The following is a 14,207-nucleotide window of genomic DNA, read 5'->3' as shown; positions in this document are numbered from 1 at the left end:
CCATCCCCGCTCCACACCCTCCCTCTGGAGCGCCGGGGGAGGGCTCGTGCCGTGCCGGGCTCGTGCCGGCAGGTGGCGGCAGCGGGCGCGAGCGGCGCCGTGCGCGGGCGGGCGCGAGGGGAGCGGGAGAGGCTGAGCCTGAGCCCCGGAGCCGCCGGGAACCTGCTCGGGTCCGGCGGGGCTCCGGCATTCCCGGCCCAGGGCGCGCCGCCTCCCATGCGCCGGAGGCCGCGCAGGGTCTCAGCCCTCTCGCCCCCCCCTCCCTCCCTCCCACCGAGAGCGCCTCGTCGCGGGGCGCCCGGCCGGGACGCCGGGCACGGAGCGGTGAGGAGAGGCCGGGCGGGGAGCCCCGCGCCAGGTGGGCGGTGGGCGCCGGGCGGGGGCAGCGGGGCGGGGGCGGCGCTGGGGGCGGCGGGGCCGCGCTGAGGGGTCGCGGCCCGCGGGGCTCTGTTGCTGCCCCGGCTGCGGGAGCGCGGTCCGGGCTGCCCCGCGGGGCTCCTGCGCCGCGTGTCTGGGCTCTGTAAGTAGCCATTTCAAAGCTGCGCCCCTCGCACGCTCGGCTTCCAGGAGCCGCATCCAGGGGCTCTGCGAGGAGCTGCTGCGCTTCGCCTCGGTGTCCCAGCAGAAGCCGTGGCTGCACGTAGTCTGAGCCGAATCCAGCAGTTTGTGCGAGAGAGGGGAAGAAGGGAATAACTTTCCTCGCGAAGAATGCGTGTCGCAATTGTTCTTGCTTTGGGCCAGGTCTTTTGGTCTGTCTGAGCACAGCGTGCAGAGCGTGAACCGCGGTTGGGTTCGGGATCTCTCTTCACGCTTTCCTGCTTCTGGTTTTGTTGCCATCTCTCCTGCGCTTGAATTCCAGCAACACTCAAGCTGTTTGTGCTCGGTTGTCAGGAGTATATGCTATAGCAGAGCGTAATCTTGAAATACCTTTTCTTCTCCAGCTACAGTTTACATTTTTGCAACTGTCAGTGTGTCCACACCTGCGTGTTTTATAGCCCTTGACACACTTGCCATTAATTCATCCAAATGATTTTTTTCCAGATTCTAGAAATATGAACAGTTTTGAAAGTCTGTCAGCAGTGAGTTCCACTGGTTGATATGTAGAAAAGCTTTTTTACTGCCTGATAGAGTTTGGTTCTTATAAAGTGTGTTATGCTTTTTCTCTGCTCACTATCTTTGTACTATTTCAGAACTGTGTTCTTTCATTATATCCCTACCTCCTCTATTTCAAGGTAAAGAATTCTTAGCTTTTTAGACACTTCTCTTGTATAGAACTTCTTCCATATCTCTTGCCAGTGTCATCTCCTTTCTCTGTATTTTTTATTATTTTATATTTTTTTTAATCAAGGGGTCAGCAAAACTGAGCTATATTCAAGATTTCAGTACAATATGTGTTACATAAGGGCATGATGATGTCTGCGGGCAGAAATGACAGATAAGTTGGTGCATCAGTGACATGAATAGCCAACAAAAGTAATAGAAATATTTGTAACTCACTGTGTGGTCACCTGTTATTGAATCAGTGTGGCTTAATTTTTTAATCAGAAACCACTGTCTAAGTCACTGTCTAAGTTGTTAGTAGCTCAATACAATGGTATGATGCCCAAGGGGCTCTTAATATTCTGTCATTCTGCTGTGCGTGTTCTTCCTGTCTTCTGTGGCAAGAGCAAGAGCTGAAAATAGCCCAAATCTGCCTGTTTGTAGAACTGCCAGTTCACTCATACCAAGTTAAACTACCAAGCTGTAGTTTGCCAACTCAAACTTCTTTCTGGTGTGAAGTTACTAGTTACCTACTGGTTGATGTGATTTCCACCCATTCAGTATCATCAGGGGTTCAGAATGAAACTTGATACTGCTGAAATTCATGAGATACCTGTAATTCTTGATGCTTTCTTTGCCATCACCAGGGAATTCCACTTCCAGGGTATGCAGTAGTAGACAAGGACGAGAGACTGCCTTTCAAGGAGAAAAGTGCTGTAAAATGAGAATTTTTAGCCAAGTTAGAAATAAGAAGTCAGCTGGTGTGGGTTGTACCAGAGAGCCCTTCAAAGTGAGTATAGGTATTGTCATAACTGTGCCCTGAATGTAACGTGTCAGGTTTTATTTAGGAGCAGGGCTAATCCCAGGTCTGGCTGATGATAAATTTAATCTGAAACAACTCCACTGTAATTGAAGGAGCAACTTTTGATTCCCAGCTAACTCTTAGAAACACTTGGTGGTGTCACATGGTGCAGGATTTTTGTCTTTTTGCACTTCATGCAGCAGGTTCATTCAGAACTCCAGCAGATTTAATTACAGAAGGTGAACTATGTTGCTTCTAGTCACTGATGAGTTTTATGATCTCAGTGCAAAACCTTTGCTTTTGCTGTAGAACAGAGTAACTGTGCTAGGCAAACATGCATTAAACAAAGGCTGAAAACAAAACAAAAATGAACAGAATCAGCTCGAAGACTCAGATTGGCCTCAGTGTGTGATTCTGTGCAGACAGTGACAACATAGAAGCTGGTTTTCTAGACTGTAGTCTCAGTTCTCTGTGATGTGACATCAGCTGTGTGATATTCAGCCTGTTCACAGTGGCAGTTGTACTGAGAATGGAGCTGAAGTGCCAGTCACACATTTAGTAGTGATACTTTGGATTTATTTTTTTTTGCTTTGAAACTCAGGTTTATTATCCACAGTGAAGTGTAGGCAGCGTAGACACCACTGTGGGCTTTGAGTTGTTCTGTTTGAGAAAAGGGAGGTTTGATGGTTAAGCACTTAAAAAACCAGGGAACTCCAAAGTCAACCATGGATAAGCAATTTTAACTGTGTCCCCTGGAGTGTTGTGTTATCATAACAGGCTTCAGGTTTAGGAGGCTGTTGTTTTTTGCAAGTAGGAAAAAAGTAAAAGCAGGAAGCTTACTGTGTCAGACCAACTTCTAAAAGAGTTTGGACCCTGATAGTAGCACTTCTACTACTGTTGATAGACAAAGTAGCTTTTAATTGTGAAATGCTTCTAGTGGTTGTAGTGCTGTCTGGAGAATTCTGTGACAAGTCTTGTTCCCTTGAGTAGGCACATATACAGTTGAGTTATTAGTTCTTTTGTTTTCAGAAAGCAGCTTTCCCTGGTATAAATGCAGTTTGGAGGGCGACTTGGGTAACTGTTAAAGGTAGCTCAGTTATGAATATTTGTGGTTTCTGTGTGTGATCAATGGATGTGGTTGCATTGTTAATGAATAGTAGGTGAAGTAAGAGTGTTTTGCATTTGAATAACTTCTTTTTTATTCAGGATAGTACATTACACTTGATGATGTGTATTAGATTTTTAGGGAGAATGCAGGGTTTAGTACTTCATTTGGAAGATTAATTAGAGGGATGCTAAGCAGATATAAATAAAAGAGATTGATCGACAGAGTGATCTGATGGGCACTGACTTTGCCTCATATCTTGCTCTGTGTAAAGGAAGCAGAGCTGAAACCATGTGCTTCACTGTTGCCTGATTATTTTTTTGTTAATTTTTGTTCCTTGTGTCAGTTGACAATAACAGATCCAAGCTCTGTAATTTAAAACAACTCAGTTATCTCCTCCTGGAATGTTCTGTCCCACCCATTTTTCTCCTGGGGACTTGTGAGTGTCATGTCACACATGAGCTTTGTTCGGCTTCTCCCTGCAGGGTTGTGGCATTCCCAGAGATGGGTCAGTGTTCATTATTTTGGTTGCTGTTAAACAGTCAGCACTTGTCAGCGCCATCCACAGACATCTGTTACATATTTTTGAAATGGTGGTACCGAGTTAAAAGTGGGGCTTCTCCACAGGAACTGTTCTTGCACTCGAAATCTGCCAGCGTTGATACGATCTCCTTGCGGTCCTTGTGAGAGCAAGTGGCCTCATGGGCTGCTTGGGGGATATTTGTGGGAGTTGCTGGAATGTGGGCTTCTGTTTTCAGCATTCCCATTGGCCTGCTCTGTGCTGCTGATCAAGGCTGTCGGTGCCTTGCTTTATCTCTGAACTTGTTCCTTTATCTCTGAACAAGGTATGATAATTACAGGATGTTGGTCAACTGTTAAATTTCCTGAAGACGGTTGCATGCAAGGTGCTTTATGCTAAAAAAAAACAAACAAAAAAAGTCATTGGTGTAAAAATATTGATTGTACATGAACAAACCCAGATTATGTAGTATGTGTCCCATAGGTTTATTATTGTATTTCTTCAAATCACAGCTTATGGTCTTGCTTGTTGGCTATTTCACATCAGTCCTATGCTGCTGCTGCTTGGCATCCCACTTCAGTATTTATTTTGGTCCTGGTTTTGGAATTTCCCCTCACAGGAAGATTCCATGCTCCTTATATGGAAAAATTTATTTAAAAAAAAAAATTACTTTTTTTCCATCGTTTCTGTAGATTCTTTTCTCAGCAAGTGCACGAGCCACTGTCTGTTTTATTTAAAGCTCTGATCTAAGAGCCAGTAAAGGCAAGGAAAAGGTTATCAGTAACTTCAGTGTCTTTGGGATCAGGGCACTCCCATGTGATGTCATTGCCAAGCATGACCACTGGTTTCAGCCATGGATTTACAGTGTTTGCTTTGATAATACAAGAGTTAGGAACTTGTTCTTTTAGCAGGAGTTATATAGTTGGTTCCTGGAACTGGAGCCTTTGGAAAACTCTCTGGGTACCAAAAAAAAGATGTTTAAATTACAGGACTTGGTAGATAAAATTCAGCCCTTTGCAGAGGAGCTGCTTGTTCATATAACAAGCTTGATCCTTTATTCTCCTTCCTTGAGGACTGCTATAAACTCACAAGTTATAGAGAACCATATGTGATTGAGTGTAGAGAGAAATACAGTTGTTCAGAAAACTACCCTTCTTTAAACTGTATTTTTGTTGATTTCACTTTTCTTACTTGTGCTTTTTTTCCTAAACTCAAGTCATTAAAATACTACAATAAATAAAACAGTTCCCTTTTTGTTCTTCAAGGGGTAACTTGTGACAAGAGAAGTTCCAGCTTCTAAACTTTTTTTATCTTTGTCTGGGTTGTATTGATCTCTTCCTGTGCTGGAATGGAGTTTAGCAGAGGAACCTGGTGGTGAGCGGGTCTGAATTTGCCTCTGGATGCAGGAGCAGGGCTGATGTGACACCTTGGACCTTGCCTGGCCAAGAGAGGTGGTTCAGGGTCTGTCCTTTGTGGCTGCATGGCCTGGTGAGATAAGAGCACAGGAGAAGACTGCCCAAAGTTTGCTGTGAGGCTGAGGATACTGTCTGTAGTGCTCACAGGAGCAGTGTGGTTTCCTGCACGTTGCCTTTACGTGAGTCATGATATCCAAGTGGGAACGTGTTTTCTTTGCCCTCGTTTTGGGAAAAGGATGGATAAAGGAGCCCTTTTTTAAAACCCTTCTCCATGAAACTTGCTTCTTGGTGAAAAACATCTGTTGTGCTTGGCCTTGCTGGATCAGCACTTGGATATCTGTGAGCATGGATACTGCTCCCCCAGGAGGGAAACGTCACTCGGATACTTGAATATCGTATGACTAAAATCTGCAATCCTGAATCGAGCGGATTCCCCTGACACTCTGTTTGGATTAGCTGGAGAGAAGTGCATGGAAGGACAAACTTATCTTTAAATGGCAAATTCAGCAAAACTATTGACACTAATCTGAGAGTAAATGTTGACTTGGAAGGTTTTCAGGTGTCCTGGGTTTTTTTTTGCGCAGTAAAGTTGACTGTTGTGGTCCTGACTCAGTAACATCAGACTATTAGTTAGTTGTATATTATACTTGCATTTTTGTTTGGTTATTTTTATCTAAAACATGTAGTTTCTACGAAAGTAAAAAGAAGAAATATTTTTGCTTATCAGATTGGCAGAGAGAAGCAAGAGCTTGTCCAATCCCACCCTGCATAATTGCAATAAAATGACATCCCATGACAGAAACTGCCCAAAAGGGTGATAAATTACATGGAATGGATGCAATTACTTAATCTGGCAGAAATGAAAGCTCTGTCTCATTTTCTTGTAGTTCTGTGGAGCTGCATTCACTGGGGAAGTGAGTGTGGAATAGTGGGGAAACTTCCTTGCAGATTTTCAGGGTCTGTATGTGGAATTTAAGCACTTAACTAAACCAGCATAAGAATAAGGATTTAAAATTGTGGGTTAACCATTAACTGTTAGTATTGTTCAGCTTGGATGGCCCAGGAAATACTGTTTGTGTGTTGAAACACAGAGGTTAAGGCAGGATGTCAGTTTTGGTCTTTTTGTGGTGATAAGAAGCCATTAAAAATGTAATTTCTTATACTCCTTTACTTCTTCAGACATTGCTTGTGCCTGTTAATACATATTGCACATCCAAAAGACTGTCTCTTTTTTAATTTCTTTCTTTCTTTCCTCCCCCCTAGTTCAGGGATTTGCTCACATTGAGGTGATTGGAGTACTTTTGTTGCTTCCCATAGGAATGTTTACAGTTTTGCAGGATCAGGTTTAGATTTATTACTTAGGCACTGACAATGCTGCTGTAATTCATCAGTTTTCTTAAAGCTGTGGCTTCTGCCTGTGTTTGTTGCTGGCCAAATTCATCACACCAGGGCTCAATGCAGGGTCGTAGTTTCTGAGCATGTTTAAAATTTAAATAATAATAATGAACAGTTGTTTTGAACAAGACAAAAATCCCTATGCAATTTTGAATCGTGGGGGCAAGAAAGGGCTAAAAGGCCTTTGCTGCTTTCACACTGTTAAAATTGAACAGAAACTGTCATATTCTGAACTGACTTCTTTTGAACCACACTGCTTGTGATTTAACTGGGATTGGTTCTACTGCTTTGAAATGGAAGAGGGGGAGAAACTGTGTCCAAATGTATCTTGCTGGAACTCGAGGGTTAAGGAAGGTGGGGTTTGTTTCTTGTTTTTGTTTTGCTGTTTTCTTAAAGTTATGTTAGAAGGACTTTTCAAAATTCCTGTTTACTCAGACCATACAGATATTGTTTAACCAGGAAGCACAGTGTGAAGCAGTGCCCAAAGAGGGATTACATTCAAGTTGCATTCCTTTCAGCAAGTCTTCACCTATCTCCTACAGTGAGTACTCAAGTAGAAGATTACAAGTCCCTATATAAGACTTTAAGCACAACAGCAGTGCAGACTCATATTTAACAAAAACAAAACCAACATACAAAACTGGGTCACTTTTTCTCTTAAAGATTGCTCGATCACCTTTGCATTGGGGCTGTTTAATGCAGCAGCTGAAGTCCACAGTGTTGGAGCAGCTGCTCTTTGCCAGCATTTTGTAAAAGGCTGCTCTTGTTGTCTTGCAAATTCAAGAAGTCTCTCGTTCACATCCTAAGTCCCCATTTTTCAGTCTGTAGACTGAATATTAGCAGGGATATTTTGCCTGGAGCATTAAGTGATGTCAGGTGAAGGTCACTGTGCTGTAATAACCTGCCCTCAGGCACAAATAAGTTCAGACTCTGCTGCCAAGAGGTGACCTTTGATTTCTTGTTACCCGGTGCAATTCACTTTGCTTGAGTCCCAGCCATGATGGTGGCAGAGATTTCTGGACTGTAGATGACTTTGATAAACCGAATTAGATTTGGCTTTTATTGTGGTCAGAAAAGTGAAAGGTGAGAGTGGGCTTCCTTGTGACTTGCAGGGCTGCCAACTCTGAAACTACCACTACTAATTACAGTTTCTAGGCTACATCTGATCAACAGAGATAGTGAGCGAAGATGCTTATGTATTAAAACATTTGTTATATATAGGCAGAAAATAATAGTTTAATCTGACATCATCAGAGATTTTAGCTACAGCCAAAAGGCTGTATGTGCTGTCAGCAGGTAGACCTGTGACATGGTAGTCACACTTTCCTGCTCTTGGGATCCTCCTAATCCAGGTTGAGCTGGGAGGTGCAGGGGTCCCACAAAACTAAATTTAATAATTTTGCTGTGTTGCAAGAATATTGTGGCAACCTTATTCTGAATAAAGCAGTGTATGGCTAAATGGGGAGGCAGGTACAGTCACCTCTTTACTGTGCTGTGACTGACTGTACTGCTGGTTTCCACTGTTTTGTTAAAAGGGATTTCCATTAACCTACCTTTCTTTCTAAGCCCATACAGGAATTATAGAGAAGTATGGCATTTCTTAGTGGTTTTTCTCTTCAACCAGTTTGGTTTTTGCAGATGTGGGAGTGGGTACTTGTGTGCATCAGTTCCCAGTGAATGACTTCTCAAGCAGCAAAGTCAATTCAGTTCTTTCAGTCACATTATACAGTCATGTCTTATTCCTACTGTTAAGCAAACCTCTCTTGAAAGCAGTAGTGAATTTACTTTCAGGCTGAGAAAAACTCAAGACTAGAACCTGATCTGGCAAGGATGACTGGAAGTTGAAAAGGAGTCTTCCTGACTCCTCAGTTTAGTTTTTTTGCATAATTCTGTTATCAAGGATGACAAGGGCTGGTGGTGGTTCTGCAAGGTTCCTATCTTTTATCTGTCAACCATAGACTCGTTCTTCACAGGCCACTGGATGGCATCTGCCAAACTGTGTATTTCCTAATAGGGAGATTTTAATCTGCAGTAGATGAAATGTTTCAGCTTTGCTGCTCGGTGATTGATGGCCTGAGATTCCTTGAATGTATGATTATCTTGATGTTTTTGTGTCAAGGACTGATATCTCCTGTAGGAGTGTAACAGTTTATGCAGTTTACATTAAATGAACTGAAATACTAACTGTCATCTAGACCACCAGAGCACATGGGGCATAGCAGCAAGATTGGTAGGATGTCTAAAATCCCTTTCAAGCTGACAGGATAAGAATAAACAGCTCCCACACCCCACCCTTAAAGGATCTTGCAGTTTGGTTTTAAAATGCTGGAGGCTGAAGGATTCACCACATGGAGTTATGATTCATACAAGCATTAGGGGATTCCTGAAACCTGAACCAAATAAGGACTTCAGGAAAATTACATTCAGTGGCATCAGTCTTGGGGTAGAATTGAGAATGTAAATTGTTTCTGAACATAGGGATTTGACATTTCTTCTGCTGTCACTGTATCTTAATTTCTCTTTCTTGAAAAGACACAATGATGGTGTTGTTTGTCATCCTTACTAATAAAGCTGAGTACCCTTTTATCCCCATTAACATTTTCTTCCCCCAGAGAAGAGATGCACCTCTGCAAATGTACCCCTTTAAGTGGTAAAGGTTTAGCAGCACAGTTGGCATCTGATGCTGCTATCTTGGTTGCCAGTTCAGTTTTGGAAGATTTGTAAGAATCTATATATATCAAACCCAGTGGATAAACATATTGAATGTCTGTGTTGTTGTGCTGATGCCCTCATCTAAATTTTATTGTGGGTGAAAGCTAAATAGAACTCCGTGAAACAGTTCTTTGGGATGTTCTCTGAGTTATCCTGTATTTATTTGCATGCAGAACTTAATATTTGCAAAAGATGTTCAAGGCAGCTTAACTGCCATTCTTCCAGAGATCCACTGATAGTTGATATTTTCATGTTGGTTTTAAGTCTCCTGGTATTCTGTTTCAAAATGAATGAAAAAAATACTGAATTTCACAGTGCTCTTGCAAGACCTCTCATTAGACCTATTATTCATCATTATGTAGGAGCATAAAAGAAAACAATAAATCTTCAAATTCCATTGTTGCATTTCCGTACCAGTATGTGGAGAGCCTCACATCAGAGAGGATTTTAATGAGAAATAAATTAGAGTCTCATCATTCTTGTAGTGTTATTTAATAACAGAGTAATTTGAACAGTCTTTCATAACTAGTCCATTTCAAGATGTTTCAGACCCTGAACTCCACAATGTGAGATGCTTAAGCTACATGGTGAGCTGGTTTTCTGTCTGTGATCTAGCAGTTGTTTTCTGAACTGCCTCTTAAAAATAAAGCACCCAAGTCTGCTATTAGGTATATGAATTTTTCCTCAGAGCAGATGTGAACAGTTAATTTGTTATATTTTGCTCAGCAAAGGCACATTCAGGATTTTCCTGAATGCTGTAGTATCTCAGCGATATTTGTTTCGGACATAATGTCACTTATTTTTCGGTGGTCCCTAAAATACATTCCCACAGAGGTACCTGAGAAGTTCCACATCCTTGAACCTGGCTACTAGCCAGTTGATGCCTTATGTTGCTGTCATGTGCTGCAACTATTTAGCAAGTCTTTAGTGCCCAAATTCTCCCAAATGTTCAGGACTTGCTGTTGATGATGGCACAGCTCTGCCCCTCCCTGCCCCAGGGCAGTGCAGCACCTTCAGGTCATTGCCCAGCTCCTTCATGACAGGTGGGTTGCATCAATACCTGAGCAGTTTAAGTAAAGCCCAATCCACATGAGAATTGCATGATGGAAAAAAAATCTCTTCTTTTTGCCAAAATAAAGCAGTTTGCTGCCTGCAGGAGAGGGCTGAAGGGAAGAGGACTTTCATCATATTACAAAAGCCCTGGTCACTTTTTTTTGGACCTTTGTCAGGGCAAACTGTGCATCAGTAGACAGTTGTGGTGTTTTCCCTTCCAGCTATGGCAGTATTGAAATGTATGTTAAAACACTTGTCCTTGAAAGCTTGTGTAGAGAAGGAGTTGATGAGTTATTTTGGGATGTGTGCCCACAATAATCTCCATTAGAGAAGGTACAGGAGCCAGTGTCTGCAGAGCAGCACTGCACTGAATCACTGTGGGATTTGGACTACCAAGACCTTCTTCCTTTGCTGTCAGAACTCAAGGAGAAACAGACACTTGTTTGTTTGTGGCCTGGCATGTCCATTTATGAAATGTATTTTGTTTGAAAGTAGATGGACTAATAAATTGACACTGAATTGCCTTGCTTTTACCTGTACTAACAAATAGGGTTGCTTTGTTTCCCCCTCCCCCAATCGTTCTTCTATGTCAAGGTCCCATTCAGGTCTTGAGGGAATGCCAACCTTCCTTTAGAATGCCTAACCCAAAGATGAGAGCTACAAAACAGGCAGAGAAATCTCTGAAGTTCCCCAGAAATTATTTTTATCCCTTTTATAGTTCAATACACAAAGAATAATGCTACAGAAGCCCTTGGAGTCACTGGAGCTGAAGTTTGAAATTGAATCCCAAGGATCTTAATGCTAATTTCAATAGATGCCTGTGTGGTATTTATAGATACATATTCCAGTTAGTAGGGTTTGAGTTTAGAAAATGAAGCATCTCTGGCAACAGTGGATAGGAATAGCTACCCAGAAGAGAACTATTAAGTCAATCTTTGCAAGTCTTGTTCTCTCTGGTAACTGGAAGATAACAGTCATCTCTTCCAAGGACTGAGAAGGCTTCCATTAGAGGTTGGCTAACAAGTTTGAAAAGTGGCTTGGTTTGACTTTTGGAGTGTCCTTTATCACTGGTCTGCTCTAGATAACATGTGAGTATTCCCAGAAATCATTGCTATTTGAAGGCATTACTTATGCAGGGAGATGATTCCCACTGCTACTCCAAGGAAAATATTTTGTTTCTCAATAAGCAAGTGAAATTTCAAGTCTCCATCATGTACTCTCCTCCCTGCTGTGTCCTGACACTGGCACCTCAAGGCAAACAGAACAGAAGGAACTTTGTGGAAGCTGATATTTTGAGATTGCATCTGTTCAGGTGCTTAACATGGGCACCAATTTTTTTTTAAATTTTTTTTGTGAGGACTGTGGAGATGTAAGCATTCTGCTGTTTAACTTCTACCTTAGAAAATCACAGCTATGAAGTCCAGGATTTTTGTATTTTTGGCAATGTTTCTCTGGGTTCACAGAGCACTTGCTGGCTCTTTATACTGTTCTGTTAGTTTGAATCAGCTCTAATTTAGAGAAAGGGCAGTTTCACATGAGTTTTTCTATTTGTGTTGGTGCTATGCAGTAGGCTAATGGCACAAACATCTATTTACTAGTAAATGAAATATATCTTCCAAAGGGTGTGTTATCAACAGGATCACTTGATTTTCACCTATCAACTGTTGAATGTTGCCTAATACTCAGTCCAAAAAAATTATTCTCTGAAGCAGAGCCTCCTATATTTTGTTCTTTTTTTTTACTATGTGGAGGATATTGATGCTTAGGCAGGTATTTACAATGTTTATTGAACAGGTAAGCAGTTTAAAAAAAATGAAAAAAAGAGACTTGTGTTCTGCCAGACAGACATTCTCCTGAAACAGACAGCTGAAAAATAATGTTTCCTCTTTGCAAAAGGAAGGTATCTCCTAACTTCACAATAATTATGTAATATATGTGATTTTTTCATAATGAGAGGGGTGTCTCCCATGCATTACTAAGAAATAGCTGATTATACTGCTGAAATATGTTGTGTTTTACTTTCCTTGTGCATGTGCCTTCAATTAGCTTTGCTGAAATATTTGTTTTCTCTGACCTTTCCAAACAGGGTGTGTTATAACTCCCTGAGTGAGGCTGGTGGGTCCTCGGTTTTCGTGCAAAGGACAGTAGGTCCTCAGAACCACCACCTGCCTCTTGGTGTGAACTCCACTAAAATGCTGTTGGGAGCCTGAGCTTTGAAGACACAGACTAAGAAAGGTTGAAAGTTAGAAGCTTTTCTCTGATTTCAGAGAGACATTTTGTGTCCTGCAAGCAGCATCCATTTATCGGGTCATGAAAGGAGCATAAGAAAAGCTCATTTTCTTTGACATATTTACAGGTAAAGAAATTAGTATGGCTAAAAGAGGCTCTCAGAAACTTCTGTTATTCCTAGTCGTTCTGAAATGCAGTTATATGCTTTGCTGTATCAATATTGTTGAGACTTTTACTAAATAAATAGACTTGCAGACTGACATTTCATACATAATCCTTCTCTCAATGAAGTATTTCCATCCAGGGCATTCAAACTCCCAGTCACAGCAGACACTTTAGAATGCCTCACTCACAAAACCTGAGTTTCCACTCATTGCAGTGAGTCTCAAAGCAGTATATGAACCAAATCCAAAACACCACTCTAGCTGCTTGCACTTGGTAGAAAAGTACTTAAAACAGTATCTTGTTGAAAACAGATTTGTGCTGTTACTGATCATTTTGTAGTTGTTTAATAGTAGCAGAGTTCACACAGGTTTGTTTCTCTTGCTTGTCATAGCAATGAAGGATTCACCTATGTTTTGTGCTTATAGAGATGTCAGGTATTTCCACCTGACTTTTTAGGCTGTTAAACATTCTTTTATTTGTGTTTTTCCATACCAATAATCAGATTAATGTTGATCAGGATTATCAAAAGGTTAAGAAAGATTGTTTAATAGAAAGGATCTTTAACGTGTCATTTCTCCCTCCCTCTTACATGTGCAGTATCTGATACATCCTTGGTTTGGAAGACTGTAGAAAAAATGTTCTTCACAAGGAAAAAAAAAGAAGAAATATATGGAATGTGTCTTGTTAGAAGAGGTCATGATTTCCAATATGTAGAGCTGTGATAAGCAGCACTTTTCATGGCTTTCAAATGCTGAAACTACTCAAAGTTTTCAATTCTCTGGGCTGGTTAAGTGTGGAACAGGCAGCTCTTAGTGGCTGTGTGTGCCATGGCTGCTGGTGGATCTGTGAGCAGAGGGGGTTTGCAGCCACATGTAGAATATCCTACATGACACATGTAGAATATCCCAGCTGAACACTGAGCGAGGTCTTCCACATGGGAACAGAGCTCCTCAGGCCCTCACACACTTGTCTTCTGTAAAGTCTTCCCAGTTTGTTCTGCACTAGGGATACAGAACAACTGTGGCAAGAGTTGGAATTCCTTAAATCGGTGAATGGTGATAGGCTGCTGTCAAGATTCCTATAGGAGTGTCTTCTGAGAGAGGAGGGAAGGGAAAACCCCAACAATCCTGTGGCTTGGCTGCCTTAGCTTTGGTAGTTGTGTGATGGGCTTCCTTTTATACACCTGCAGGTACACGAGTGCCTATTTTGTATCCATCCCCTGAGCAGTAAAAACTTTCGTAAAATAGAATACTAAATACATTCTGCAGCCAGTTGGTCTGTCCTCTGTTCACTGAAGGTGTTCTCTAGTTTCATTTTATTTGCCTACAAAGGCTTTTGAAGAGTTGAAGGATCTTCTCAATAAAATGTAGTATCTGCCTTTACAACTTCGTAGAAAATTGTGGAAAACCTTCCCCTGACTTTAGGCTGTCCTTAGAAAATAACACAGCGAAGTCAGGGAAAGGTCAATGACCTAATGAAGCTCTACAGGTCTCTAATTTGGAGCTTAATAATGTTTTCTAAATTGTTTTCTGTAGAAGACAACATAGGTTC

General features: G+C 41.8%; 1 protein-coding gene across 1 annotated transcript in view; it reads left to right on the top strand.

Moving 5' to 3' along the window:
* Positions 1-14,207, top strand: part of LOC113947685 (thrombospondin type-1 domain-containing protein 4-like) — a 109,667-nt gene that overhangs the window by 36,571 nt on the left and 58,889 nt on the right. The gene's annotated exons all lie outside the window — the stretch shown is intronic.

This window comes from Corapipo altera, unplaced genomic scaffold (genome assembly GCF_003945725.1).
Source record: "Corapipo altera isolate COAL_440 unplaced genomic scaffold, ASM394572v1 50, whole genome shotgun sequence".
NCBI classification, from domain to species: Eukaryota; Metazoa; Chordata; class Aves; order Passeriformes; family Pipridae; genus Corapipo; species Corapipo altera.
Note: the sequence above shows the minus strand (reverse complement) of the source record. Positions and strands in the feature narration are given on the sequence as shown.